Below are 27,138 nucleotides of genomic sequence, written 5' to 3' on the forward strand. Positions count from 1 at the left end.
CAAACTCCAACTCACCCCCTTTTTCTTCTGTGCTTCAAAAGAATAATCTTTTATTTCCTAAATATTGTCAATGGCTCTGGTCCTTTGCACGTGCAAGTCTCTCTGCTTGGGAAGTTCTTCTTCCTTGACAAGTGGAACCCCTCCATAAACACACAGACTGGTCCTGTTCCCCACCCCCTACCCTTGCTCCCTCCTACAAGTCTGGATTCAGTGCCCCCCTTCTCCAGGAACATTCAGAGCATCAGGTCTTCCAGGATCGAGCACTGATCCCAGTAAGGGTAATGCTTCATTTTTGATTCTTCCAAACAAGAGACAAATATATTAGTTAATATATTTATAAGGGAGGCAGTGTCCTGAATAACATTTTCTGTATCCTGGGACGGGGGGAATTGTGTCCTATGAAGCAAATTAAAAGTGAAGGGACTGATATATATAAGTGATAAAATGTTTTTATTTAAATGATTGTCTTTACTGTTAAGAAAAGGCAATACAATCCCTTCTATAACAGACTCTTTTCTAGAGGACAGGGCATCTTTGCTGTAAAAGCTGAGGAAGAATTCTGCACCTCGTGGGTGGTGGAGAGTGTGGAGGAATCGGGGAGGGAAGGCAACTAGGGAGTTGTTTGAGGCGGGAGGTGGCCAGTTCCAAATCCAGCCACACACTGTGAAATTGAACCAGCCTAATCCCCAGCTCTGGAATGAGGTGTGGTTCTGAGCAGGAATCTAGGTCTTGGACAGTGGTGATACCCTGATACCATCAGGGCTGTGTGTGAGCCTGTGCGTGTGTATACGTAGACGGGTGAGATTAGTGCGGGGAATCTGGGAGATCTTGGGAAGGAGCTCTGTGGTGTAAAAGTCTGCATATCTGCTTTGCCAGCAGGAGAGGGACAGAGAACAGTAAGAAGAAATAAGTATATATAGTTATCGAATTCTGTTGATCTATTTAAAGTAAATCATCTAATAGGTCCCTGTGATGAAATACTTGATTAAAATCAACACAGCTGTTTGTCACTGTCCTTTTAAAACTTCTTCTCTTCCTTCGCATTCTCTCTGTGTCTCTCTGTTTCTTTGTGTTTGTGCATGTGTATGTGTATTGAAGCTTTTCTGAATGTAAATATTCAGGATAACTTTAAAATGATTTAAATGCCTGGAAGCCTCCAAATAGTATTGGTTGATAAAGCAGAGGTCACTTTTTTTTAAATGTGAATTTAAGTGTTCATCAATCTTTTAGAAGTATGATTTTCTTTTTCTTTTCTAAATTTTGGATTGGAGCATGCTGCTTTACATAGACCTAAAAAAAAAAAAAATTTATGAGAATCCAGAGCCTCATATTAGAAAATATTAACCAATTGTGACCTTATTAAAATAATTCAATGTTGATGTCATAAGCCATATTAAACCTCCAGTGAGGTTTGCTCCTGCATTTCAACCTTCAGGTTAAATCGTCGGAATCGTGCGGCCCTGTAGAAAAGCAGCAACAACCTCTCAAAGGGTAGGAAGCTTGCTTGAGTGGAGGGCAGGGATGGTACCACATCCTTTTCATACAACATGGGGCAGCGATGAAGCTCTCCCTGGGGGGAATGTCTGCAGGAGGGGAGGAGGGGGTCTTTAAAACTCTGGTTTTTAGATTTGAGCGGGTTGATATGGCCCATGTTCCTGACATGTGAACATTTTTGAAAGATCCCATTTCCCAGAGTGCCTAAAAGGTCTTCACCTAGACTGATAGACAAGACCCTTCAGGATGTGATGCCATCAACACTGACCTCACCTGGAGGACAGGGCACAGCGAGTGGGCAAGAGCTTGGACTCTGAAGTATGGCCGAGGCCATGGATTTCAGTCTTACCACTTACTAGTCATAGGAACATGCGAAATGTACTTAATCTATCTTACCTTAGGTTTCTTTACATTTGAAATATGTATAATAGCACCATTTGTTACTTGCTGCTTCGTTGTCATAGGCCAACCAAATGGGGAAATTATTGTATACCTGGCATGTAAAAAGTGCTTGAGAAGTGTTAGCATCATATTTAATTCAGGCATCACTTTCATAGAATAGTTCAGGCTTTTATTTATTTTAGCTTCAAAGTAATATGCCTACATGGTTGACGTATGTACCTACCTACATTGTACCTACCATGCCTACAATAGGTAGGTAGTGGGAAGCTGCCGTATAACACAGGGAGCCCAGCTTGGTGCCCTGTGATAACCTGGAGAGGTGTGGTGCGTGGGTGGGTGGGAGGGAGACTCGACGGAGGGGATACATATATGTATATAACATATATACATGTATGTACATATATATTTGTATATATATATATACTTATGGCTAATTCACATTGTTGTATGGCAGAAACCAACACTTATTTGTAAGTCAATTAAAACTGATTTACTTGTGAATCAATTATCCTCCAAGGGGGGATCGGGATGGGAAATACATGTAACTCCATGGCTGATTCATGTCAATGTATGACAAAACCCACTACAATATTGTAAAGTAATTAGCCTCCAACTAATAAGAGTAAATGAAACAAAAATAAATAAAAATTTTTTAAAAATTTAAAAAGATTCAATTAGTTCTACAAAGTTTATTATGAACTATGGTGGGTCTCTGCCCCCTGCCTGTCTCTCCCGGCTTCACCCTTCCTTCCCATCTCCTTCCCCCAGAGAAAAACCACTTGCAATACATTTAGCTTGTTCTTTTGGTATCTACCTGGCTATCTCTAAATCAGAGCCTCTCAAACAGTAAGCAGCAAATACATTATAGTAGCTGGGAGATAATTGATCTTTCCTGCCCTCAGGGAGGTCAGGTAGAACCTGGGGTGGCCTGATCCCTGTCTCATTGCTTTCAATATCAATTGTCTTTCCCATGTGTTCCTGTGTACTGTGTGTGTGTGTGTGTGTGTGTGTGTGTGTGTGTGTGTGTATGTGTGTGTGAGTTCTGTCTTGAACAAGATTGGGAAGCATTGCTAAATATAGTGCTACATACAGATGTTTCCGTTTAGGCATTAATTATTGACTTCACACACACATACACACATATTTCCTGTTTCTCCCCCTCTTCCAATTTACTTCTCATAATTTTGGTTATGTGAATATTTAGCGTTTCCTGTATTATGACTAGGTAAATCCTAAATCATATACTAAATCATAATAGCTTCTCCTTTTCCGCACAGTTTTCCTTTTCTGTTTAGTGAATACTTCTCTTGATTTTTTTCTTTGTTCAGTTTGCTATAGACTTACCACTGATTCGGCCCAAATCCTTTACCCATTGCCAAAATCTTTAGGTATTCTTTAAATTTTTATATTCTAGTAAGAAAAAAATATCAACCCAATCCAAGGCATCTGCTTCTAGTGGATTTGGTTGTCTTCTCCTCTTGGTGTACATCTTTCATTATCTTGGAGACTTTCTTCCTATTTCCAGAGTCAGATTCCCTCTTTCTATAGTCACATTTTCTATTTTGATCACTTTTTTTTTTTAACTGGACCACATTATCCAGTAGCTCTACAAAAAGAAAAAAAAAGATAATGGGGACTTATGTTCTGTAAAGAGCATGGCATGCCTTAAATGTTATTATTCTACTGTCACCCTTGATTGAAAGTTTGGTTGGATGCAGAATTTTAGGTTGTAGATCATTTTCCCTCAGAATTTGTAGGCTCTGGTTTATTGTTGTCTGCCTTCCAACTCTGTTAGTGCAAAGTCCAAAGTTATTTTTGATTCCTCATCTTTTGTATGTAACTATTCATTACTCTCTCTGGAAATGTGTATGGTCTTTGAATTTCAGGATGATATATATCTGTATGAGTCTTGCAGTCACTATGCCAGGCATTTGGCAATTCATATTGTTTAGTTCTGAATATTTTTGATATAGGTTTTCACTGATGACTTCCTTTCTTCCTTTTAATCAGTGTCTTCTTTCTGGAGCTTCTATTGTTTGGATATCAAAAATTCTGGGCTGATTTTAAATTGTTGTAGTCTTTTCTCCTATTTTGCATTTTCCATTCTCCATTTTGGGGAGGTTTCCCTAATGTAATCTTACAAATTTACTGAATTTGTCCTTCCTGTTATGATATTTACTTCCAAGACCCCTTTAATATTGTCAGAATACTTGCTTTTATAAAGTGCATTCAATTCCTGCTTTATGAGTATAATACACAAATATGGTTTTTGTTGAAGTTTTTCTTGCATTTTTTATTATCTCCAAGTTACTTTTCTTTTTTTACTTACATTCAGGCCCCTGTCTTTCATGTTAGCACCTTTTCTGAATGGTCTATTTCTATTTCAGAGTGATTCTCTTGAAGGCTGGTGTGAACTTCTGAGTGCTTTGTTGGAATTTTTGTCAACCAGGGGTGATCTGGGCAGGCTGCCTGTGAAAATTCTTAAGGCCAGTACATTGGTATCTTCCTTCCTGGGCTAGTCAGATTGCAGAGACAATGTTCCAGTCTTTTCCCCACAGGTTACCAGATTGATTTTCAGTGTTCTACAAGTCCAGCAGGGATAGAAGATTAGGAATAAGGTGGTAGAGTGGGTCTTAGCACCCAGCATGTAAAAATGAGATAGTCTCTCTAACTGCAGTAAGGTAATGCCACCCTCAATTGTGATTTTATTTCCCTGTCCAAAGGACTTCTGATTATTTGATCCTGGGGAGAGAAGTGGAGATTCACGTGATTCTTAAGCAAATTTGCAGGGGATGCCCCACCTTTTAAGCCTTACCCTCCCTTCCATTCTTGGAAGTTACTGGTGCTGGACATTCCTGAATTGGGGAGTGGGTTCTGCCATAAGAGTGGTCATATTTTAGCTTCTCCTAGTACCAACATGGAATTCACATTACTCAGGTTTCCTCACTGAGAACTACGCATCAATGTTTTGTTGCTGTCTTCTTTTCCCCTAATTTTTTTCAATATGGTTTTATGACTTAAACATACTTCCTTCATGTCATTTTCTTAGTGCTTCAGGAAGGAGCAAGAGTACCTGCCTGTGTTTACTTTGCTGCCTTACCTGCAAATTTCACTGGGCTCTCTCTCTCCCATCTTTTTGATTATTCTGTCCTCTCCCGTTATAATGACTTTCTGTTGGCCTTCTTTCTCTTCACTGAAGCCCAGTCCTAGCTATCCTGCATCCTCAGGACTTCAATGACATTATAGCCTTATCCCACGAATTACTTTATGTTATTTGCCCTTAAAGAAACTTGATTTATGCTTAGTACCTGTATTTTCACATGTCTCTGCTGTTGAAACTGCTACTACTGCTATTGCTAGAAATAACAATTCTATTAGTCATAATGATGTAAATGAACACTAACATCTGCTAAATGCTAAGCACTATGCTAAGCACTATTCTAACTGCTAAACCTATGGGGCCTCACTTTCATCCTTACAACAATTCTTTCCATTAGCTGATACTGTTTTCCTCTCCATTTTATAGACTGGAAGATTGAGGCGCTTGGAAGTTAAGCAAACTGCCCACAAATCACCCAATTCATAACTGGTGGAGCCAGATTTTTAAAATGCAATGATCTGATTCTAGTGTCTGTTTTCTTGACGTTTTGAAACAGTTGTGAGAAGAAAGCATTGTTATTCCTATTTCACACAAGAGGAGATAGTGGTCCAGTGAGCCTGTATGACCTTACCAAAGTCACTTTATGGCCAGTGGGAGACAGAACCAAAGTTTTGTGATAACAACTCCAGGACTCTACCAGGACAGTGCATTACCAAAATCAGTAATGCCCTTTGCTGATTAGCAAAACATGTCTCACTGTTTCAATTTTTCACTACATTGTTGATGAACTGATTAAACACTTACCATGTGCTGCTTGAAAATGCAATATGTGGTGCTAAAAATACATTTCTAGCAATTCAGCATTGAATTACAATTTGGGAACATTTAATCCAACAGTATTGTCTGGCAGATTACAGGTGATACTCAAAGAAGTTGAGTAACTTGTCCAAGCTTACATGGCTAATTACTAAGGAGGAAGTGTTAAAATTCAGTCTTCCAATGAACTCTTAGCTGTACATAATAAAATACCTTTCAAATGACTCATACTGTTAGCAACTTAAAAACTAAACAACATTTTTTTTCTAGAATGTTTGTTTAGTTTAGATGAAATGTATTTAGTTTATATAATGTATTTTTTTTTCTTACAAATAAAATTTCTTTGTGTCAGATATTATTTTCTTTAACAAACTAGAGCTGTTTTCCAACTGATGAATTTTGGTCACTAAAGCATGATAAAAATTATACAACATAGCAAACATATCTATATTGTTTTAAAATGGTTTGCTTTTTCCGGCTAAAGCATGCTTGACTCAGAATAAGAGGTCACAGTATCAATGCAGCCCTGAAACTTAAAATACCACAAATCAGAAACAGGATTTATTCTCTTCTTGATCCATAGAAGAGGACCTGTGTTCTGTGCGCTGTCTCTTTAAACTCAGTCTTGGGTTTTATCTCAGTTCCAAGGTAAATATTCTTTAAAAGTCCAAATCTCTTAGCTGTTCCTTTAAAAGGTTTATCTTGTGCACATATTGCTTGTTTACGTAGCAACCCTATGAAGCTATTGAAGTGTTTGTTTAGTAGTCTTTCTAAATTATTTATGGTGAGAGCCAAGTAATCTTTGGTCACAGTGAATTTCATGTTCTGGGAATCACTAGGCGGATTGATTATATTTCTGATAGGGAATTTCTACAAAGTGAGGAAGCTTATATTAGTGTCACATTTTCAAGCACCCTTCTGCAGAGAGAAGTGAGTTCAGTCTTTGCACATTTGATCTTATTCCTGAAGGAGAGTTTGGGAAACCAGTGTGCCTGCAGATATTGGGAAGGTATTAAGGACCTCCATAGTCATTTCTGTCTTTAAAATTGTTGAGGTGAAAGTAGAGAACAGAGGGTATCTTTGTGTGGCACTCCAAAGAAACTGGGAAAATAATGAAGACAGGAGCAAAATATATAAAAACACGGCAAACGTGTCTTGTAAGAAATGTCAACAACACAGAGTAAATGCAATCTTTGGCTCCTCATCCTATCTTAAGTCTTGGCAGTTTTACAATTCAGGGAAAATGACCAAGCATACCCTGAGCTATGCTTCCCTAGTTCACGGAAGGGCCTCGGTACTTTTAAGAAAAGGGAGTGTTCAACTTCATCTTTGAGGGCAAAGATTAGAATCATAGAATGTTAGCACTCAAAGGGAATTCATAGATCATCTACTTTCTTGTTCATTCTCTTTGTTTCACAGTTGAGGTCGCTCTGAGGCCAAGAGAAAGCATATAAGTTTTCCAGAGTCATACAGTAAGTTAATGGCAGGGCATTGATCAAAACCCACCCAAATCTTGATTCCCAGACGACAGCGTCAGCAATAATGCATTAAAATGCAACTAAAATCCCAGCTACTTAACTTGGCTGGGATTGTCTTCTGTCACTCTCCTTCTTACTTCTTCTACTCCTGCACATTGGCCTTCTTGATCCTGGGACACACGGACACATTTCCTGTCTCTAGATTTTGGTGATAGCTGTCCCAGGGCTGGAATGCTGCCTCCTACCCTCGTCTATCTCGACTTATCATGGGTGTTTCTTTTTTGTCAGTCAGATCTAAATCTTAGTCTTAATGCTGTCTCCTCAATGAGCCCTTTCCTGAGCAGGTAATGCTAAGTAGCTTCCTAGGATTTCGTTGTTGTATTATCATAGTTTCTACCTCATCATAGTACCTACCAAAATCTATTTTTGGTTGTGGTTGTTCCCCTAATGGAATGTAACCTCCATGAGTGTATTGGTTTTGTTTATTGTGTTCATCAATGTCTAGGATATGCCATGGATATGCAGTAGATACATTAGATAAATAAACAAATAAATAATTTGAAAATACATATAGTCAAAAAAACTCACATGATGCAGACATTTGTTTTACATACTTCAGTTTTGCCAAGTTCTGTGATTTATTCTTAATCAGCCTTTATAAATGTACGTATTTCAAAATAATATGTAATACATAAATTTATATGTGATATATAAGATTGTATGTATATATATGTAAAATACACACACACATATGTATACACACACATATATACATATATATACACACATAAGATTCAACTATTGGATCCTATCTAGTTATTCAAATATTGACATAAAAAGGGAAGAGTCATGGACATTTTATGATTTCTTATTGCACAGAAAGTTGTTTTCCTGGAGTCCTCTTTGAATTGTGAAGAAATCCCAATTCTTGAAAAATTTGAACCTCCTGTGGTATTATTAAGAAAACAGTCACTGAGTCTTGGAAATGCAGAGATCGGTATGTCTGCTGAATTCATCAGCAGCTTCACACCTGAAGCCGCTTGCAGACCCAGGGGTCCTTAATGAGAATGATGCCTACCACTTCCAAACAGGCAACAATGTTCATTGTCTTTTTGCCTACATGGAATGATGCTCCATTGAGCCGTTCTTTGCTTTGTTACACGCATGCCATTTGTATCCAGCTCAGGGTTAAGCACCCGAAGTAAAAATTGTTTTTTATGCGTTTTTACTCCCTTTCTTGGCTCAGGACAGGTCATACAGTTTTACTTAGTGAGTTTTGTTGAATGAATTATTTGCACATTCTAAATTCCAACTCATAGGAACCTCTTCTTTTCAGAGGAATCAACATGGTCCAGATAGATGAATGTCTAGTTAAATTGTAAATTCAGAAGGGTTATGAACTTTGATCATTTTATGGTTCTTAATATGTAATGGATCTCAAGTGTTTGCTCATTAATGCCATATTTGCAATTACAGTGTGTGAATATAGCCAGTTTTAGTTGTCTAAAACAAACCTCATGTTACAGCAATTGTTCTAAAGGGCCAAGAACTAAAGATTACTATGGTAGCCTCTGTTCTATAAAATCATAATATTTCATTCAACAAATGTGTATTTTTTGAAAAACTGGACACGTGTGGGATGGTATGGATTTACAAGCTTGAATCAGGTACAGTGTTACCTTAAGAAACTTAGGATCCAATGAAGAAGATTCTAGTAAGAAATAAGATAAAACCCCAAACAGTAAAATATAGGGCAGACTACATCATTGGCATGATATATGATGGGTCTGCGAAATCCCTCAAACGAGGGACCCTGGACATGGAAATTTAGAGCCACCTGAGGTTTGCAAAATAGAAGATGGATATAATAAGCTCAGGCTTCAAGGAAAAGAGGTTGAACAAAGTCCCCAAAGGAGAAATCTTAAGAACTTTCAAAAGCTATGAGCTTTCCAGTACATCTGTCTCATAAGGAACATAAGGTGGAATGGGATATGGGAATGGACATTTAGGTTGACCCAGATCCTGAAGAATCTCAAGTGGCAAGTTGATGAGTACTCAGCTTATTTTATTTCAGTTCAGTTCAGTTCATTTGCTCAGTTGTGTCTGACTCTTTGCGACCCCATGAACCGCAGCACACCAGGCCTCCCTGTCCATCACCAACTCCCAGAGTTTACCCAAACTCATGTCCATTAAGTCGATGATGCCATCCAACAATCTCATGATCTGTTGTCCCCTTCTCCTCCTGCCTTCAATCTCTCCCAACGTCTTTTCAAATGAGTCAGCTCTTCACATCAGGTGGCCAATATGTTGGAGTCTCAGCTTCAACATCAGTCCTTCCAATGAACACCCAGGACTGATCTCCTTTAGGATGGACTGGCTGGATCTCCTTGCAGTCCAAGGGACTCTCAAGAGTCTTCTCCAACATCACAGTTCAAAAGCATCAATTCTTCCGTGCTCAGCTTTCTTTATAGTCCAACTCTCACATCCATACATGACCACTGGAAAAACCATAGCCTTGACTAGACAGACCTTTGTTGACAAAGTAATGTCTCTGCTTTTAAATATGCTATCTAGGTTGGTTATAACTTTCCTTCCAAGGAGTAAGCGTCTTTTAATTTTATGGTTGCTATCACCATCTGCAGTGATTTTGGAGCCCCCGTTTCCACTGTTTCTCCATCTATTTGCCATGAAGTGACGGGGCCAGATGCCATGATCTTAGTTTTCTGAATGTTGAGCTTTAAGTCAACTTTTTCTCTCTCCTCTTTCACTTTCATCAAGAGATTCTTTAGTTCTTCTTCACTTTCTGCCATAAGGGTGGTGTCATCTGCATATCTGAGGTTATTGATATTTCTCCTGGCAATCTTGATTCCAGCTTGTGCTTCATCCAGCCCAGCGTTTCTCATGGTGTACTCTGCATATAAGTTAAATAAGCAGGGTGACAATATACAGCTTTGATGTACTCCTCACCATTAGAATACTGAATGTTTCAAAAACAGGGACTAAATTATTAGATGAGACTTAGGTATAACTTAGAAATAGCACCTAGAATGATACCCAGATATTTGGCTTTAGAGCCTAGGCATGAGGAGATACCTGTTCTTGAAGCAAGTGTGGGGCATGAAGATGAATTCTAGTTTGGTAACACTGAAGTTGAAGTTCCTTTGGTTCATCCAGGGGAAATGTGCTCTTGAAGTTATGATTCTAATATCATTCAAATATTATCTCTTATCTGTAATGAATGGCTGTTCATTAATCCTGTACCTATTGATAATTTAGGGTCCCAATTTAGTTTTCATTCTATGGGTAATGTCATGGAATTAGCCTCCAGATCTGATGCACTTAAGAGAAGGTGAGATGCTGTTTTCTGAGCTGCCACAGAGTCAGAGCAAGCACAAGAACTTCATGTTACTTCAGTATGCCACATAGACTTCAATCTCACATACATACTTCCCACTTTCTCACCCTGGAATATCCCTGAGAAATATTTTACTACTGCTTCCCTCTCATAAAATATTCTTTGATGAGTCGCTTTCTCCCTCCTTTCTACTTCCTTCACTACCCCATCCCTCTAAGTTTTCTCTGCTTTTAATTCCTACTCTTTTGAATATTTCAACCTGCTGGGAAGCTATTTTTTTTTCATGGACATACCCCTAACACCCTGTTTACTCCCCCATTTCCATCTGCTGCCTGACAGCCCTTGGAGAAACCAGCATTTTGGCTCTAGATGGAAACTTAGCTAATATCTTGTATAATGCCTTGATTTTGCTGATTTTGATTTGGCAGAGAGGAAAGAACTTGTTCAAACACATCACTAGACAGTGCCTCGCATGCACTTTTGATTATCTAAATCCGTGTTCAATTCTTTTAAAATGCTTTCTATTTATAGTATAAATATATACATCACGGATTTTTAGAACATGAAACATGGGTTATTGGTTACAAATGCATTTACATTATGCATTAAGAAACACATTTTGAGACGTGTTTTAAAATGCTTCCTCTTGCCCATTTGAAATTTATCATGTTTGTTTATTAACTTAATGAAATTGCATTTAAGTTTACTAATAAGTATTCTTTTTAATTTATTGCATAAATAGAACTGTTTTAAAATTTGACTAGTATCATTAATATGGTTTTTAAGTGTTAATTTGTTGAATTACAGATATATTCTTAAAACTTTTCTTTTTAAAACAATTTACAGTTTTTCTGGCTGAATTAATACATATTCATTAAACAAAATTCAGAAAATATTAAAAATTAGAAGATTTAAAAAGCCATGAATGGACTCATTAAAATTATGCAACACATTTTTTAGCATAGGGTTTCATTTATTTTTGTCTACATATTAACATTATTCGTCTATAAGATAATTTTTATTAGTATTTTAACCTAATACTTATGTGTATTTCCATGAGATAATCTTTATTAGCAACTTTGATGGGTTTGTAACATTCCACCATGCTTGTATACCATAAATATGAGTCTATCAGTGTCTTTCTATTTGGATATTTAGCTTACTTTCTACTTTTAAGTAGTATATATAATGCTATAAGGAATATTGTTGAATTTAAAGTTTTGCCAAGTTTGGGGGATTATTATATATATCTAAAGGTAGAAGGACTTTCCTGGTTGTCAGTGGCTAAGACTCCAAGCTTCCAATGCAGGGGGTTTGGGTTCAATCCCTGGTCAGGAAAATAGATCCCACATGCCACAACTAAGGAGAAGGAAATGGCAACCCGCTCCAATATCCTTGCCTGGAGAATCCCCGGGACAGAGGAGCCTGGTGGGCTGCCGTCGATGGGGTCGCACAGAGTCGGACACGACTGATGTGACTTAGCAGGTAGCAGCAGCCACAGCTAAGAGCTGGCATGCCACAATGAAGACTGAAGATTCTGTCTGCCACAACTAAGATCCAGTGCAGCCAAATAAATAAATAAATAAAAATAAAATATTGAAATAAAGGTAGAAGACACCAAGTGAAAGGGAATAAACATTTTTATATGAGGTTGATGCTGTTGACCTGGAGTAAACACAACTTACATGCCACAGGGGGCTCCTGAATAGTCTTGATGAATATGGTCTGAGAACTGTCAGTCTTGAGCTCCCCTGGGACCAATAAAAGTTAGGAAGTGTTCCTTCATTTTAGCTGGGTTAAACCTTAGTGGTCTTTACTACATTTAAAAACAAAAAAGACTTATTTGCCTCCAATTTCGTTGACTCCTAGAAGCAGATTATCATGGGTGAAGACAGATCTCAATTATAGATTACTTGGGAGCAAAGATACTAAGAAAGAGTTTCTTCTATGGCGTGTCTTTTCATCCAGTCTTACATCCATAGATGAATAAATTACAGGAGACTGATATTCTGTATTATGGTAGTGTAATAGATATAAGCTGTAGTCCACTTGCAGAGAAGTATGATGTTGCAGCTCTAGCCAGGGAAGACCTTGCACCACAGTGATTCTTAAGCTGGATCTTGAGGATAAGGAGTAACTTGTCTCAGAGACAAATAAGCAAGGGAATTCCCCACGAAGGAGCTGTCTGTGCAGAAGTGCAAAGACAGGAAACTCATTGCCTTCATCAGAAGCGAACAAGGCTGAGTGGATGGCAGTGAGCATAAGAGTAAGACAGCTACAGAAGATGGTCAGGAAGCCAGCTCCTTAAGGCCGTAGGCTCAAAGTAGAACTTTGTTCAACAGAGGATTGTAAGCCAGTGAATACTTCTAACCAGAGAAGAAAGTTCTTTTTGTATATAGAATGGTAAAATGTCATTAAAATTGTTTAACTTGCCGCTGAACAAATTACATGTTTTACATCTCAATATATTACCAAGTTGACATGTGCTGTAGTTTCATTAATCAGAGAGGAGTTTGCTGAGACTGTATCCAGTGACATGTAATTCATTCTTTTCTCCATGTCAATGAACAGTAATATTTTTAGAAATTACACCCCATTGTTTCATGAGTGAAGTAGCCACAAGAGCTACTAAAAGTGGTGCTTTAGTGAAATCCTTCTCTAAATGATCTTACGTCTGACCTTCTGCACTTTATCTTCCAAGGATCAGCTTGTGGTGTTAATTATGGGGTAAGTAAGCAGTTACTTCCTACAGCAAATCAGCCAAAGTCCAGGTTTGCTCTGGAGGTCCCCGGGATCAGAGCTCTGTGTTTCTTCAGGTTTCAATTTACCAGCCTCAAACCACTTAAAAGCAGGAGGAGGAAAGACTGGGGAGTGATCAGTTTACAAGTGACCTGGGAGTTCACAGCTTTCATCCCTGGAAATCACAGTCCATATAATAAGCCTTGTGCAGATACAATTGGGACAAATTGACTCAGGCGTCTTGCTTTCAGAAATGAAAACCTTTCTTTTCCCTTATCGGTGTCCCCAGGCCTGAATTGTTGGAATCAAGCATTTGATGGAAGATGGTAGTTGTTCTAAGGTCAAATAGAGGATGTAGGTCCTGAGTAAGAGTGTAGGCTGTTAAGTGGCGCCCAACTGTGTTAATTGGTTAATAGGACTCTAGCTAGTTTAGGGACTTAAAAGTCATGTGCGAGGAATCACCACGCCTAGCAGACTTTTTCCTTTCCAGGCAAGCAAGAGATGTAACTGAGGAACAACGTACAGCTGGAAAACCTTTGAACTAGGCTACTGTTGTACCAAGTATTTTTAGAGTGACTTTTCAGATATGATTTCAAAAATTTTGGACATTTTCAGGAAAGGCACTATTTCCAACTTGATACCTTAAGTTGACTTCTAGAGGCAGTTTGAGTCACCAGGAACCCAGGCTAGTGGGTCTGGTGATAATCGTTAATCATTGCCAATTAATCAGTGTCAGCAAAATGTGCAATTTCAGAAAAAAAAAACCAAAAACCTGAATCTGAAGGAATTGCTTTCTACATTCACCTGGATATAGAAGGTCTGACTATTTATTATGAACTCAGTGGTCTTGCTTTAAAGTCATTCATCAAGCAACTGTATCAAAACTCTCTTAGCATTTACTTAATATATTAACAGGTACTTCATAAAGTCACAAGTATGATGAAGTCACAGCACTATCATATTATGACATATTGCACATGTGAATGATTGTTCTGACTGTCCAGTGCCTTAGTACTGAGGAAGGACTTGGCTATTTGTTCTCATCACTTATTGATTAATAGTAATTATTCACTATTTCATTGTTCATTCTAAGCCAAAGATATTTTTAAACATTTAATTCTAAACTTGATACTTGCCTAAAGACTTTCAGTGCCTTCCAAGCGTTCCAGAGAATAACATCTAATTGTTTCAGTCTTCTATATTCAAAGGTTAGAATGATGTGCCCTGATTAAGTCTCTACTTTTAAACCACATCAGACACTTCCCTGGTTCCCTTACTAATGATGCAGGATCCCCCTATCTTAGCTCTTCTGCCAGAACTTTCTACTGCTTTTCCTCCACTCATTCTTCAAATGCAACTTGGTTGGTGAAGTTTCTCTATCTTTTAAAAACACACTTTGTTACCAAATTCCTCTCTACCTCCTTTCTCATCTTCTCAGTGAAACTGTTCCCACTGAATTACCATCAATCTCCTTCTTATGAAATCCAAAGAAAATTTTTTAGTGTTTATTTGTCTTGACTTTTCAGTATTATTTGATACAGTTAACTCACCCCTTTCTTAAAATATACATATATATTTTCCCTTGGCTTCTGTGACATAACATTCTCTCAATTTTCCTCTGGACTTCTTCGTTCTTCTTTGTGGGAATCTTTTCCTCTGTCCATCCACTAAATTGTTCTACTTCTCAAATGACCATTTCCACTGTCAAAGATTTAATTACTTCCCATATGTTGATGATTCCTAAATTTATACTTTCAGGCTGTCTCTCAATTGCATACTTGGAATCTGTACTTTCAACTGTTTGATGGATAGAAACATTTGAGCATCCCACAAGCATCTTAAAGTCAGTATGTCCCATTGGAAGTTATTACTTTTACTTTAAAATTTTCCCTTTTCCAAATGAACATTATTTCTTTCCCATTAAAAAAAATTGAGATGTAACCTAGGGTAAATATAATCTTAGACATGCAGATTGACGGTGTTCTCTGGTAGCTTAGCAATAAAGAGTCCGCCTGCAGTGCAGGAAACCCGGGTTCAATTCCTGGGCAGGAAGATGCCCTGGAGAAGGAAATGGCAACCCTCTGCAGTATGCTCGCCTGGGAAATCCCATGGACAGAGGAGCCTGGCAAGTTACAGTCCATGGGGTCACAAAGAGTCAGACAGGATTTAGAGACTAAACCACCACCACCACCACACAGATTGATGGATGTTTACAACCTAACTCCCACCCTGATAAAATATAGACGATTTCTCACTCCCTGGAAGAATTCCTCAATCCATCTCCTCTTGCACAGGCCCATTCCCATCTCTGCGGAAGGGGAACACAAGTTATTATTTTTTTTAAGTGAAAGTGACTGACTCTTTAAAATTTTTAATATCTAATTTCCTTCTGTTTTTGTTGTTTTGTCATTGCACAATTACTTTATTTTCAAAAATCTTCTTTCACATTTTCCCCCTGAAAGATAGGGTAGAAAATGGCTGGTGAATATTGTAGGTTTTGTTACATATTAGTTCTTGCTTGTTGTATATCCAGGGCTGAAAATTTCTTGTTGTGACTTATTAGGTTATTAACAGAGAGGTAGAAAGTTTTTTAAAACTTTCTTAAGGATTCCCAAAATACTGCTTACATGCATAAAAGGATAGCATAGTTTTCCATTTTTCTTATCAATGAAGATTTTCCTCATTCACAAAGGTTATTGTTCAGCCTCAGGAGGGGAGTCCAACTCCACCAAATTTTCCTTTAGATCTTCATGTTGTTTTCAGTCAGCAACATTAAATTTTTAAGATGTACTCAGAGAAGAGAACTGAACATGGGCATAAGACTTAGGATGTTGAGTCCATAGTAACCCAAATATTTGCTTAAAGCAGCACAGAACTGTGTTACATTTCCAAGTGGGAAGAAAGGAAGTAGAAATCTACAACATGATAACTTTCAATTTCCAATAACACAATTGAAAGAATTATTCAGTTTATTTGATCAAACCTGTGCAGAGATGTTTCATTATTGAGCTGATATGCCTATCTTTCACTGTAATAATTGATTGAAATTTTGACTCTTTTTATCTCCTGGTGGCTCAGACACTAAGAATCTGCCTGCGATGTAGGAGACTTGGGTTCTATTCCTAGGTCAAGAAGATCACCTGGAGAAGGGAATGGCAACCCACTTCAGTATTCTTGCCTGGAAAACCCCATCGACTGAAGAGCCTGGAGGGCTATAGTCCATGGGGTCTCACAGAGTCAGATACGACTGAGCGACTCACAGTTTCTCTTTCACATTCTCCAGAAATAATTTTTTTTTAAAATCTGCCTCTTTTATAGCTGCTAAAGTCAGACAATGGCACTATCATATTTAGCGTCTTGAATTTTTCCCATATCCAATCAGATATAAAAACTAAGCAAATATTTAAATTAAAAACCTAGATAAAACTTTATTGTCTCTCTAGATATAGATAGGTAGCTATAATGTTCTCCTCTGTTTACCTTTATCTTATGGTTCTCATGTAGGCTATTACAATCACTCACAGGGATTTTTACCAGTAGTCTCTTAACTGTTTTTATGCCTCCTGTTTGGACCCCTTCCAGCTATTCTTCTCACTGTAAACAAAATAATTTTTATGAAATACATGCAGATTGTGCCATTCTCTTACTAAAACCTTTTCAGTTGACTTCCCATTGTCTTCTGGATGAGGTCCAAACCCCTTAACACATCTCATAAGATCCTGAATTTAGTTTCATCTCTTACTGTCTCTCTCCTGGTATATTGTTCTAGCCATAGTGAGTCTTTTTTCTTCTTCTTAATTTATTAAAATATCTCTCACTACTCACCTTGAGGTCTTCCCCTTGCTTGGCACCTTCTTGCTGCCTACCTTTGCCTTACTCTGAGGAAGGTTCAGAGAAGCCAATTCCCCATGGCACAGTGCAAGGCCCTCCTGTGAGTTCCCGTGAAATCCTCGATTTTCTCAACAAAGTTCTTGATTATACTATATTGTGTTGTTTAATGTTTTTTTAATTATGTTTTTATTTTCATCCTTTAATCCCCAGAACCTAGCACATACCTTACCTAATCAAAAATTAGAATTTATGAATAGCGTCATCCTCCTATTCAATTGCTGGCCTTAGAATAAATTCCCCTTAATCTGGGTTCTCCTTTCATTATAGCATAGGTTTCATCCTGCAGTTTATAACAATTTATTGGCAATTGCTTCTTGAGTTTCAGTTTACTCCAGCCATTGTAGTTGTTGTCTAGATGAAGCCTCAGTTGCTTTTCCTTAAATTAAGGACCACAGTGTCCTCCACACAGTGGAGTGTCCAAGTGTATTTGCCAAAGGATTCCATTACTAAAGGATCCCATAATCTAATCTGGAGAAAATAAAGTGTAGATATTGAAACTTCTGTTGATGAATGAAATCTCAGAGAAATAACCTAGGCTAGCTCAGTAAGGGCTAGTTACCACAAAGTAAATTTCCAATAAAATCTATTTTCAATTACTTGAAAATAATCTCGAATACTTTGTTTTAGGAAATTTGCCTCTTAAAGTGACATCTTAAAAATTCCTATGGCTGTGCTCATATACTCAATCATGTCCGACTTTTTGCAACCCTTTGGACTGTAGCCCACAAGACTCCTCAGTTAATGGTATTTTTCAGGCAAGAATACTGGAATAGGTTGACAGTTCCTCCTCCAGGGGATCTTCCCAACACAGGGATTGAACCTGCATCTCCTATATCTCCTGCATTGCAGACAGATTCTTTACTGCTGAGTCATTGGGGAAGCCCTTCCACACTGTATGAGCTGCTAAGTGTCCACTGAACATATTTCTTGTCTCCTGTCCTATTTTGAAAGATGTAGAGATTAGAAGAGACAGAGAGAGTGTCTTCTCCGTCCTCTGAGAGCGCCAAGTCTTCCTAGGGAGGTTAAATATGTCCATATTAACTAGTGAAGATATAAGGCGGCTACAACTATAATGCTTGCTTAAGTCTCTAGGTTTCAAGTTACCCAGAATGTGGACCAAAAGAGGTGTTAGGAAAAGTCAGCATGTGGTAAGTTCCAAATCTGAAGTGGAAATTGTTATCATTGGGGTCCAGAAAGAGTAACTGATCAACCTATATAACATTAGCAGCTTAAAAGCTGTACATATTCTCTTGTTTTATCCTCCAAGCAGGCCTATAATATTTATGTAATTATTGGTATTGCTGTCTTCATGATAAACTGAGGGTAAGCGGAATGCAGAGTACATCTGCTTCCTCACTAAAGCCTACTAAGGAAATGTTTATATGCCAGTAAATATTTCCTTCTGATAATCTCAACTGATAAAAAGTGATGAAATGGCTAATTAAATGCATTTTGCTTTAAAAATTTTATAGCAGTATTTATCCTTTTAAAAAGCATATTGTAGTCTCTATATGAAAAGTACCTAGGACACTGGTTAGCACAGTGACTGGTACTCAAAACATAAAAGATATTATTATTATCTGTATGCTTGAAAAGTAATTTTCTGTTACATGCTCAAACACACTCTACAGAATATTTTTCATTTATTTGATGTCAAGTGCTACTTTAGCACCTCGATTTCCTATAGAAGTTGATGATGATAGAGATCTTTATTAACATCAGAAGACTGATACTTCCTTAAGAGGCTTTGCTGGTTTCTTAACTGTGTACATATGATGGAAAATGAATACTGTGTTTATGGAAACGATATTTGAGGAAATTATCTGAATTTGTCTAATCATGTCAATAGTGTGAGGGTTAGAAGAAAAGATAGTCTTTTGCAGTTCTAAGAATTTAAAAATTTTCCTTTCTTCATTCAGTCTTCATGAAATACAAGGATTAAGAGCATAATCCCCTTTATGCTATTTATCACTCTTCAGTTTTGACATTTGCACACAAGCATATAAATTTGCTATAAATATCAAATGTCTTGGCCAAAGCCACATGTTCACTATTAATTTTTCCTGTAATTATTGATTTAGAAAAAGTATATTTGTTTGACAAAATAATTACTTCAAGGAAAAGACATCTTGTAAAAATCTGAACCTACCAAAAATTAGTGTACTTATTCATAATGGTTGATTCATTATACAAAGTCATTCAGCATTTTGGGGAGTGTCAAATTCGACAATACTGGTAACTTGATAAATACCTCCAAAAAATTTCTCAGAAACCACATTTTAGGTGTATACCTATATATACATGACTGTATGTTAAAACTGAAAATCTGAGTGAGTGTCCAGTGGGGGGAAAACCTCATCTGGTCTAATGGTAAAAGTTATTATAAAGTATGACTTTTTTCCTATCATTTTTATAATATATACAAATATTTAATTTTGAATGAGCTAATAATATATTACTTTCATAATTTCTAAGTGTATTTCTTTTGTCATATGGTGTGAGGTAAGTGTACTATTTGGCATATTCATTCTATATTTTCGATTCCTAATGATCATTACCTATTGAAAAGTCTCCTAGAAATCTCCACTAGGGCACTGTGGAGAATCAGGCCTCTTTGCAATTGACTTGGCATTATCTAGACTCTCTCCTTCCTTACTATTTTAGATAAGTCACTTGACCACGTGCCCTAGTTTACTCTGTTTTATTTAACATATTTTAGCTGTGTTCCCTAAAGTGCGGTACATGTTTCTGTGTCAGGACCTGGCAAACCCAAAGAACTTTCTGAAATTCTAGCCCCTTGTGTAGCACTATTGTCGACCGGTAATTAGATCATTATGTAGTACACTAACAGATTTAGTGTTTTCATTCCCACAGCAGCCCACAGGCTCCACCTGTCAGCTGGGAAAAGACAATCTCATAAAGCTGCCAATACTATGATTTAGCTGAATACATGTTTGTTAATAAATCTTTCATCATATTATAATCAAAGAGTCCTTTCAGTTTATGACCCACCTAATGAAGGATTTGGGGTGTCTGCTCATCAATTTGATGTTTGTCAAGACAAAACTAACGGGTGTCATTAGTGTGTATTTACCCTGTTGGCTCAGGTGAAAAGTGGAACAGGAGATGTAGTAAAGGAAATGAGAGAAAATGCTAATTAAAAATAAACGCATGGTGTGAGCCACCTATCCATTACCTTGAAAAAAGTACTGTCTTGTGAGAAAAATCAAATGGTTTGACATCTTTAAAAGTCTACTAAGCCACTAGGATCTACAGCAGTTCTCTATCAAATGCTTTTTTCAAAGATTTAACTGCCACCATTATCATTCCAAAAATTTCATATAATTCTTTCTCTAGGGGAGTGTAGTTATTAATATGGCATGAAGAAAGTGTAGGATTTGCTAGGGGTTGCAATCCTTACTGGAGTATAATAACAAAAATTCATGCTTCCTTTTTGGACATTAATACTACATGTTTAGATTTCAAGTTATGGTTTATTTGTGGTTAAAATTAAAATCAGTTAACATATTCCCTTATCTTTCTTAAAACATTAAGGGTAGACATAATGATTATAGTCCTGGTTATCTCTTAAAAAGAACAATGCATACTCCCACATTGAAATATACCAAAGATTTTAATGAATGGAAAACAAATTTAAAGGGATATATAATTTGCTGAAGCTTTCAAGTAGTTTAAAACTTCTGCTGAAAAATCTTCAAAATTGAATCCCCTCACTGTATGATTAATTTCTCACAGTATTCTCTCCCCTGTCAAAGTTCTTCTGTACTGTCCACTTCTCAGCTGCCTTTGACTGAGATTCAGACAAATAAATCTAGGGAAAGAGACAGTACACTGACCCTGGTTTCCTATGTGTTTCCTTCCAACTGTAGAGCAAGTTATATTTCAGCTCCACAATCAACAAATAGCTCTGAAAACCAAATAGACCACACTGTTGGAAGTCAGAGAGAGTGAGGTCAAATAGAAGCCCCAAATGTGTGGATATAAAGTCTTCTTCTCATCTTCTTTGTGGAAATTTCCAGGCTTCACATTCATTCATCCATCAGGATATCCTCTTTGTGAGCTATTACCATTGAAATATGCGGGCTGCTCCAGACTCCACCAGAAGATGACACAGCTGTACCAGGCTGGATGACTTTTTATGTCCTATCTGCATTCATCGTTTTCTCTGTGTCCTTTCCTTTGTGATATTTTCAGCACCAGGAAGTTTCACTCACCTTGACCATTGTTTTCATACATTTGGGCTGCAGGCACAGGGTTGTTGTTAAATTTGAATCCAAAAGGATGGACAGGAAGGAAAGCAGACAGTAGAGATATCATCCATTTCCTAACTGAATCATAACACTCTTTTTTCATGACTTTGTCACACTGCAGAAAAATGCAGGGCATTCGTTTGAAGATGCATAAACACTGAGGCTGCGACATGTTCTCTTGTTGTGCATCTCTATTCTAGATGCAGATTGACCTTGATTTTGGAGAGAATTATTAGCTTCTCTGATGACACATTCCCCTAATAAGCTCCAGATCTGGCTCAAAATGTATGTGTGACTTCCTACTACTGAAATTATGAGTTCTTAAATAAAGAGAGCTGATTTTACTATTTTCATCATGGGTCTCTTGAAATAAGGCTGCCTGATTGATACCTTAACATTGATAGTGAAACTTTTGGGTGTGTATGTGTTGGATTTTGTTTTGTTTTGGTTTTGTGCAAAATCACTGATGCTGGACAAATCTGGTTATAAATTTGGGTTTGGCTACATACTACTGTGTAGCTTTGGGCAAGATAATGAACTTTCCTAAGCCTTGATTTCCTCACTACTAAATTGGAGATTAACAGATTTGAGTTGCTGTGTGATTTAATGAGAAAAAATACATAAAATGCTTAACTCAATGCAAAGCACAAAGTACATATTCATTTAAGATAGTGTCTGATTAGTGCCTCTTTTCTAGATCTTTTATAACTGCTGGGAGACTTAGAACCCAATTTTGCACTTAATGGGTTCTAATTATATACTTGAATTAATTGATGAGTCTGTCTCAGCTATTCCAGAAATTCACTCTTTAGAAGTTTTCCAATTCCACTGTAAGTTCTAGTATTACTCACTAGTGGGCATCAGGTATTTAATTATGCTCACAAAGGGAATTCAGTGCATTCCAATGCATTTTTTTTCTAAGTAATTCTGACAACTGGAAAATTCTTTCTTATGATTAGCAAAAATCAGTCATCAAAGTTAACAATTGTTTTCTTCATGTAAAGAGCCCTTTAGGTATTCATGTAAATGGATATGGCATGGATGCCCTCACAGAGTTTTCTCTTCTCCAACTACATGGAACTGATATTTCATAAATTTAGTTTGGGTCAACAACAATCCTTAAATTGGATACAAACACTAGAGGCATTATTAAAAAATAAGCATGGCAGATTGAAAACACACTTTTTCTGTTTTCTTCCAAAACCAAACTAAAATGAAAATAGAGGGATAAAATAAGAAAAAAACCATTGAGGACAAGGAGAAGTGAGGAGCTGACAGAAAAACGTTAGCAAAAATTTGGAAGGTGGAAAGAAGACAAATGAGTTGTCATTCTTTTTTTATTGCAGTATAGTTGATTTACAATATCACATTAGTTTCAGGCATACAGAACAGGGATTCAGTATTCTTATAGATTATATTCCATTCAAAGTCATCACAAAATAATGGCTATATTTCCCTGTGATGTACAATATAACCTGTCATTTATCTAGTGTATACATAGTAGTTTGTATCTCTTAATCCTATATCCCTATCTTGTCCTGTCCCTCTTCCCTTTCCTCATGGATATCTACTAGTATTTTTTAATATATATTTGTTACATACATTTGTTTTATTTTTTAGATTCTACATCTGTCATTATATGTGTGTGTATATATATATATATATTATATGGAATCGCTAGGTCATATGGTAAATATTTCTACTGTTAGTTGTTTGAGGAAACCTCATACTGTTCTCCACAGTTACAACACCAACCTACATGCCTATCAGTAATGTACAAGGGTCCCCCTTTCTCCACATTCTTGCTGATATTTGTTATTTGTGGACTTTTTGATGATAACTATTCTGAGAGGTGTAAGGTGGTTTTGATTTGAATTTCACTTATGACTAGTGATGTTGAGTATATTTTCATGTGCCTATTGGTCATTTTTATAAAGACTATTCAGGTTTTCTGTCCAGTTTTAAATTAATCTTTTTGTGTATATAGAGTCATGTGAGTGGTTTATATCTTTTGAATATTAAACCTTGTTGGACATATCATTTGAAGATATTTTCACCTATTCAGTAGATTGTCTTTTAGTTTTATAAATGATTTTCTTGCCTGTAGAAAAGCCTTTAAGTTTAATTAGGTCCCATTTGTTTATTTCTGTTTTTGCCTTCTTTCTCGTAGGAGACAGATAAAAAAATACTATTATGATTTATGTCCAAGAGTGTTCTGCCTAAATTTTCCTCTAGGATTTTAATTTTTTCTGGCCTTACGTTTAGGTCTTTGATACATTTTGATTTTGTTTTTGTATATGGTATGAGGAAATGTTCTAATCTCATTCTCTTACATGTAGCTGTCCAGTTTCCCCAGCACCACTTATTGAAGAGGCTATCTTTTTTCCATTGTATGTGCTTGCCTCCTTTGTTGTAGATTAATTGACTGTAGGTTTGCAGATTTATTTCTGGGCTCTCTATTTTGTTCCATCAATCTATGTGTCCATTTTTGTGTCAGTATCATGCTGTTTTGATGACTAGCTTTGTGGTGCAGTTTGAATTTAGGGAGCATGATACCTTCAGTTTTATTCTTTTATCTAAAGATTTCATTGGCAATTCAAGTCTACATTGGTTCTATATAAATTTTAGGATTATTTATTCTAGTTATGTGAAAAAATTTGAGTCTATTGTTAGGGATTACACTACATCTTCTTACTGGTAGAGTGGACATTTTAACAATATTAATCCATACAATTCAAGAATGTGGAATATCTTTCTATTTCTTTCTATAATATTCAATTTCCCTCATCTGTGTTTTATAGGTTTGAAAGCATAGGTATTTTACCACCTTGGTTAAGTTCGTTCCTAGGTATTTTGCTGTTTTTAGGGCAATATATTTTTTTTTCATTTTTCCTTCTGATAGTTCATTATTATAATGTACAGAAAAATAAAAGGCTCCTGTATATTAATTCTGTATGCTGCAACTTTACTGAATTCATTTATTGTTCTGATAGTTTTTTGGTGAAGACTTTGAGGCTTCTACGTGTAGTATCATATCATCTGCAAAGAGTGACTGTTTTGTTCTTGATGTTGTATTTCACATCTTCATGTCTATCTCTTAACTATTTTTTGCAGCTTTAGTTGCTTTTATAACATATTATCTTTTAATCTCTGTACAAGATACTGATGTTTTTATTTTTTTTTATTTTTTAATTTTTATTATTATTATTTTTTTTTTTCCGGTGGGTTTTGTCATACATTGATATGAATCAGCCATGGATTTACATGTATTCCCAATCCCGATCCCCCCTCCCACCTCCCTCTCCACCCGATTCCTCTGGGTCTTCCCAGTGCACCAGGCCCGAGCACTTGTCTCATGCATCCCACCTGGGCTGGTGATCTGTTTCACCATAGATAGTATACATGCTGTTCTTTTGAAATATCCCACCCTCACATTCTCCCACAGAGTTCAAAAGTCTGTTCTGTATTTCTGTGTCTCTTTTTCTGTTTTGCATATAGGGTTATCGTTACCATCTTTCTAAATTCCATATATATGTGTTAGTATGCTGTAATGTTCTTTATCTTTCTGGCTTACTTCACTCTGTATAATGGGCTCCAGCTTCATCCATCTCATTAGGACTGGTTCAAATGAATTCTTTTTAATGGCTGAGTAATATTCCATGGTGTATATGTACCACAGCTTCCTTATCCATTCATCTGCTGATGGGCATCTAGGTTGCTTCCATGTCCTGGCTATTATAAACAGTGCTGCGATGAACATTGGGGTGCACGTGTCTCTTTCAGATCTGGTTTCCTCAGTGTGTATGCCCAGAAGTGGGATTGCTGGGTCATATGGCAGTTCTATTTCCAGTTTTTTAAGAAATCTCCACACTGTTTTCCATAGCGGCTGTACTAGTTAAAGAGTACTGGTCAGTCAAATACCCTCAGTTTGAGTTTGTCGATTTTTTTTTTTTATAATTATTTTGAGGTTGTAAATCTTTTTGCAGGAATAATAGAAATACTTTTTGCTTTTCTCAGTGCATCTATCAGAAGGCAATGAAGCTAGTATATTTTGCTGCTCTCAATATTAATGTTAATCATTTGATTAAGGTAATGTCTGCTAAATTTCTCTACTGTAAAATCATGATTATTTTCCTTTTTAATGAGAAAGTATCTTGAATTTTATACCTTCATACATTTAGAATGATAATGATAATCATATTAGGTATATTAATATCCTGTACCTTATCATGCTTTCATGCTTTCCTGACCTTTATACAGATTTTTCAAGAGGCAGGTCAGTTGGTCTGGTATTCCCATCTCTTTCAGAATTTTCCACAGTTTATTGTGATCCACACAGTCAAAGGCTTTGGCATAGTCAATAAAGCAGAAATAGATGTTTTTCTGGAACTCTCTTGCTTTTTTAATGATCCAGCAGATGTTGGCAATTTGATCTCTGGTTCCTTTGCCTTTTCTAAAACCAGCTTGAACATCTGGAAGTTCATGGTTCATGTATTGTTGAAGCCTGGCTTGGAGAATTTTAAGTATTACTTTACTAGTGTGTGAGATGAGTGCAATTGTGCTGTAGTTTGAGCATTCTTTGGCATTGTGAGAAATCTTCAGTGTGAGATTTTCTTACAGTTGCATATAAATCCATTCTGTGATATGCCATGTTTCAACCAGTCTCCCATAGTATTTGTAAGGTGATTTCAGTATTTTGCAATTATGAGTAATGTTGCTATGAGTAAACTTGTGCATGTGTCTAAATTATGATTAAGCTTCTCCATAAGTTTCAAGGACAGGAAAAGAGAATTTTTAACTATCTGAGAGAAAGTTACTGACATGATGCACTATTCTTCTCTAAACATGTTATTATAAATATATTCACATTTCACCAAGTAGCCAAATTCATTCCTTTCAGAATAAATAGACTGTTTATAACCACAGATTAATCTTAGTCTTCTTCAATGTGAGATTGTTCTTAAACATTTCCTTGACATTCATGACTTTGATTTCTTTGACAATTATAAGTCAGCTATTTTTTAGAATGCCTCTGAAGTTGGGTTTGTTTGGTAGTACCTCATGAGTTGATTCAGGCCATATATTTTTGGCAGAAATAACAGGGAAGTCATGCAATGTTCTTCTATTTGTATTCTATCAGGTAGCATATGATTAAAATGATTTCTGATGATATTGTTTTGATCACTTGATAAATGTTTGCCTTCCAGGTTTCTTTTTACTTTACATATATTACCTGTGTAACCTTGGCTAATGGGTCAAATCAAGATAACAGTTTAACATTTCCATTGCAAGATTTTGGAAAGCTCTGTTTAATGGGGAACTTTTGTATTGAGTTCTAAACAAAGATACAAGTTTTTCTACTTTTTATTCCAAAAAAAGTTAGATTTACAATAGTGATGCTATATTTTTCTCTTCAGTATTTTGTCTTTGCGTTAATGAGGGATATTTTTCTCTAGTTTTCTTTTCTTGCAATGCCTTTGTTTGGTTTATAGTAGAATAGTCCTGGCCTCATAAAATGAGCTGGGAAGTATTATTTCTGCTTTTATATGGTGGAAGATGTATAGAATGGGCTTTTTTTTTTCTTTTTTTTCT

Source organism: Dama dama, chromosome 11, assembly GCF_033118175.1.
Source record: "Dama dama isolate Ldn47 chromosome 11, ASM3311817v1, whole genome shotgun sequence".
NCBI classification, from domain to species: domain Eukaryota; kingdom Metazoa; phylum Chordata; class Mammalia; order Artiodactyla; family Cervidae; genus Dama; species Dama dama.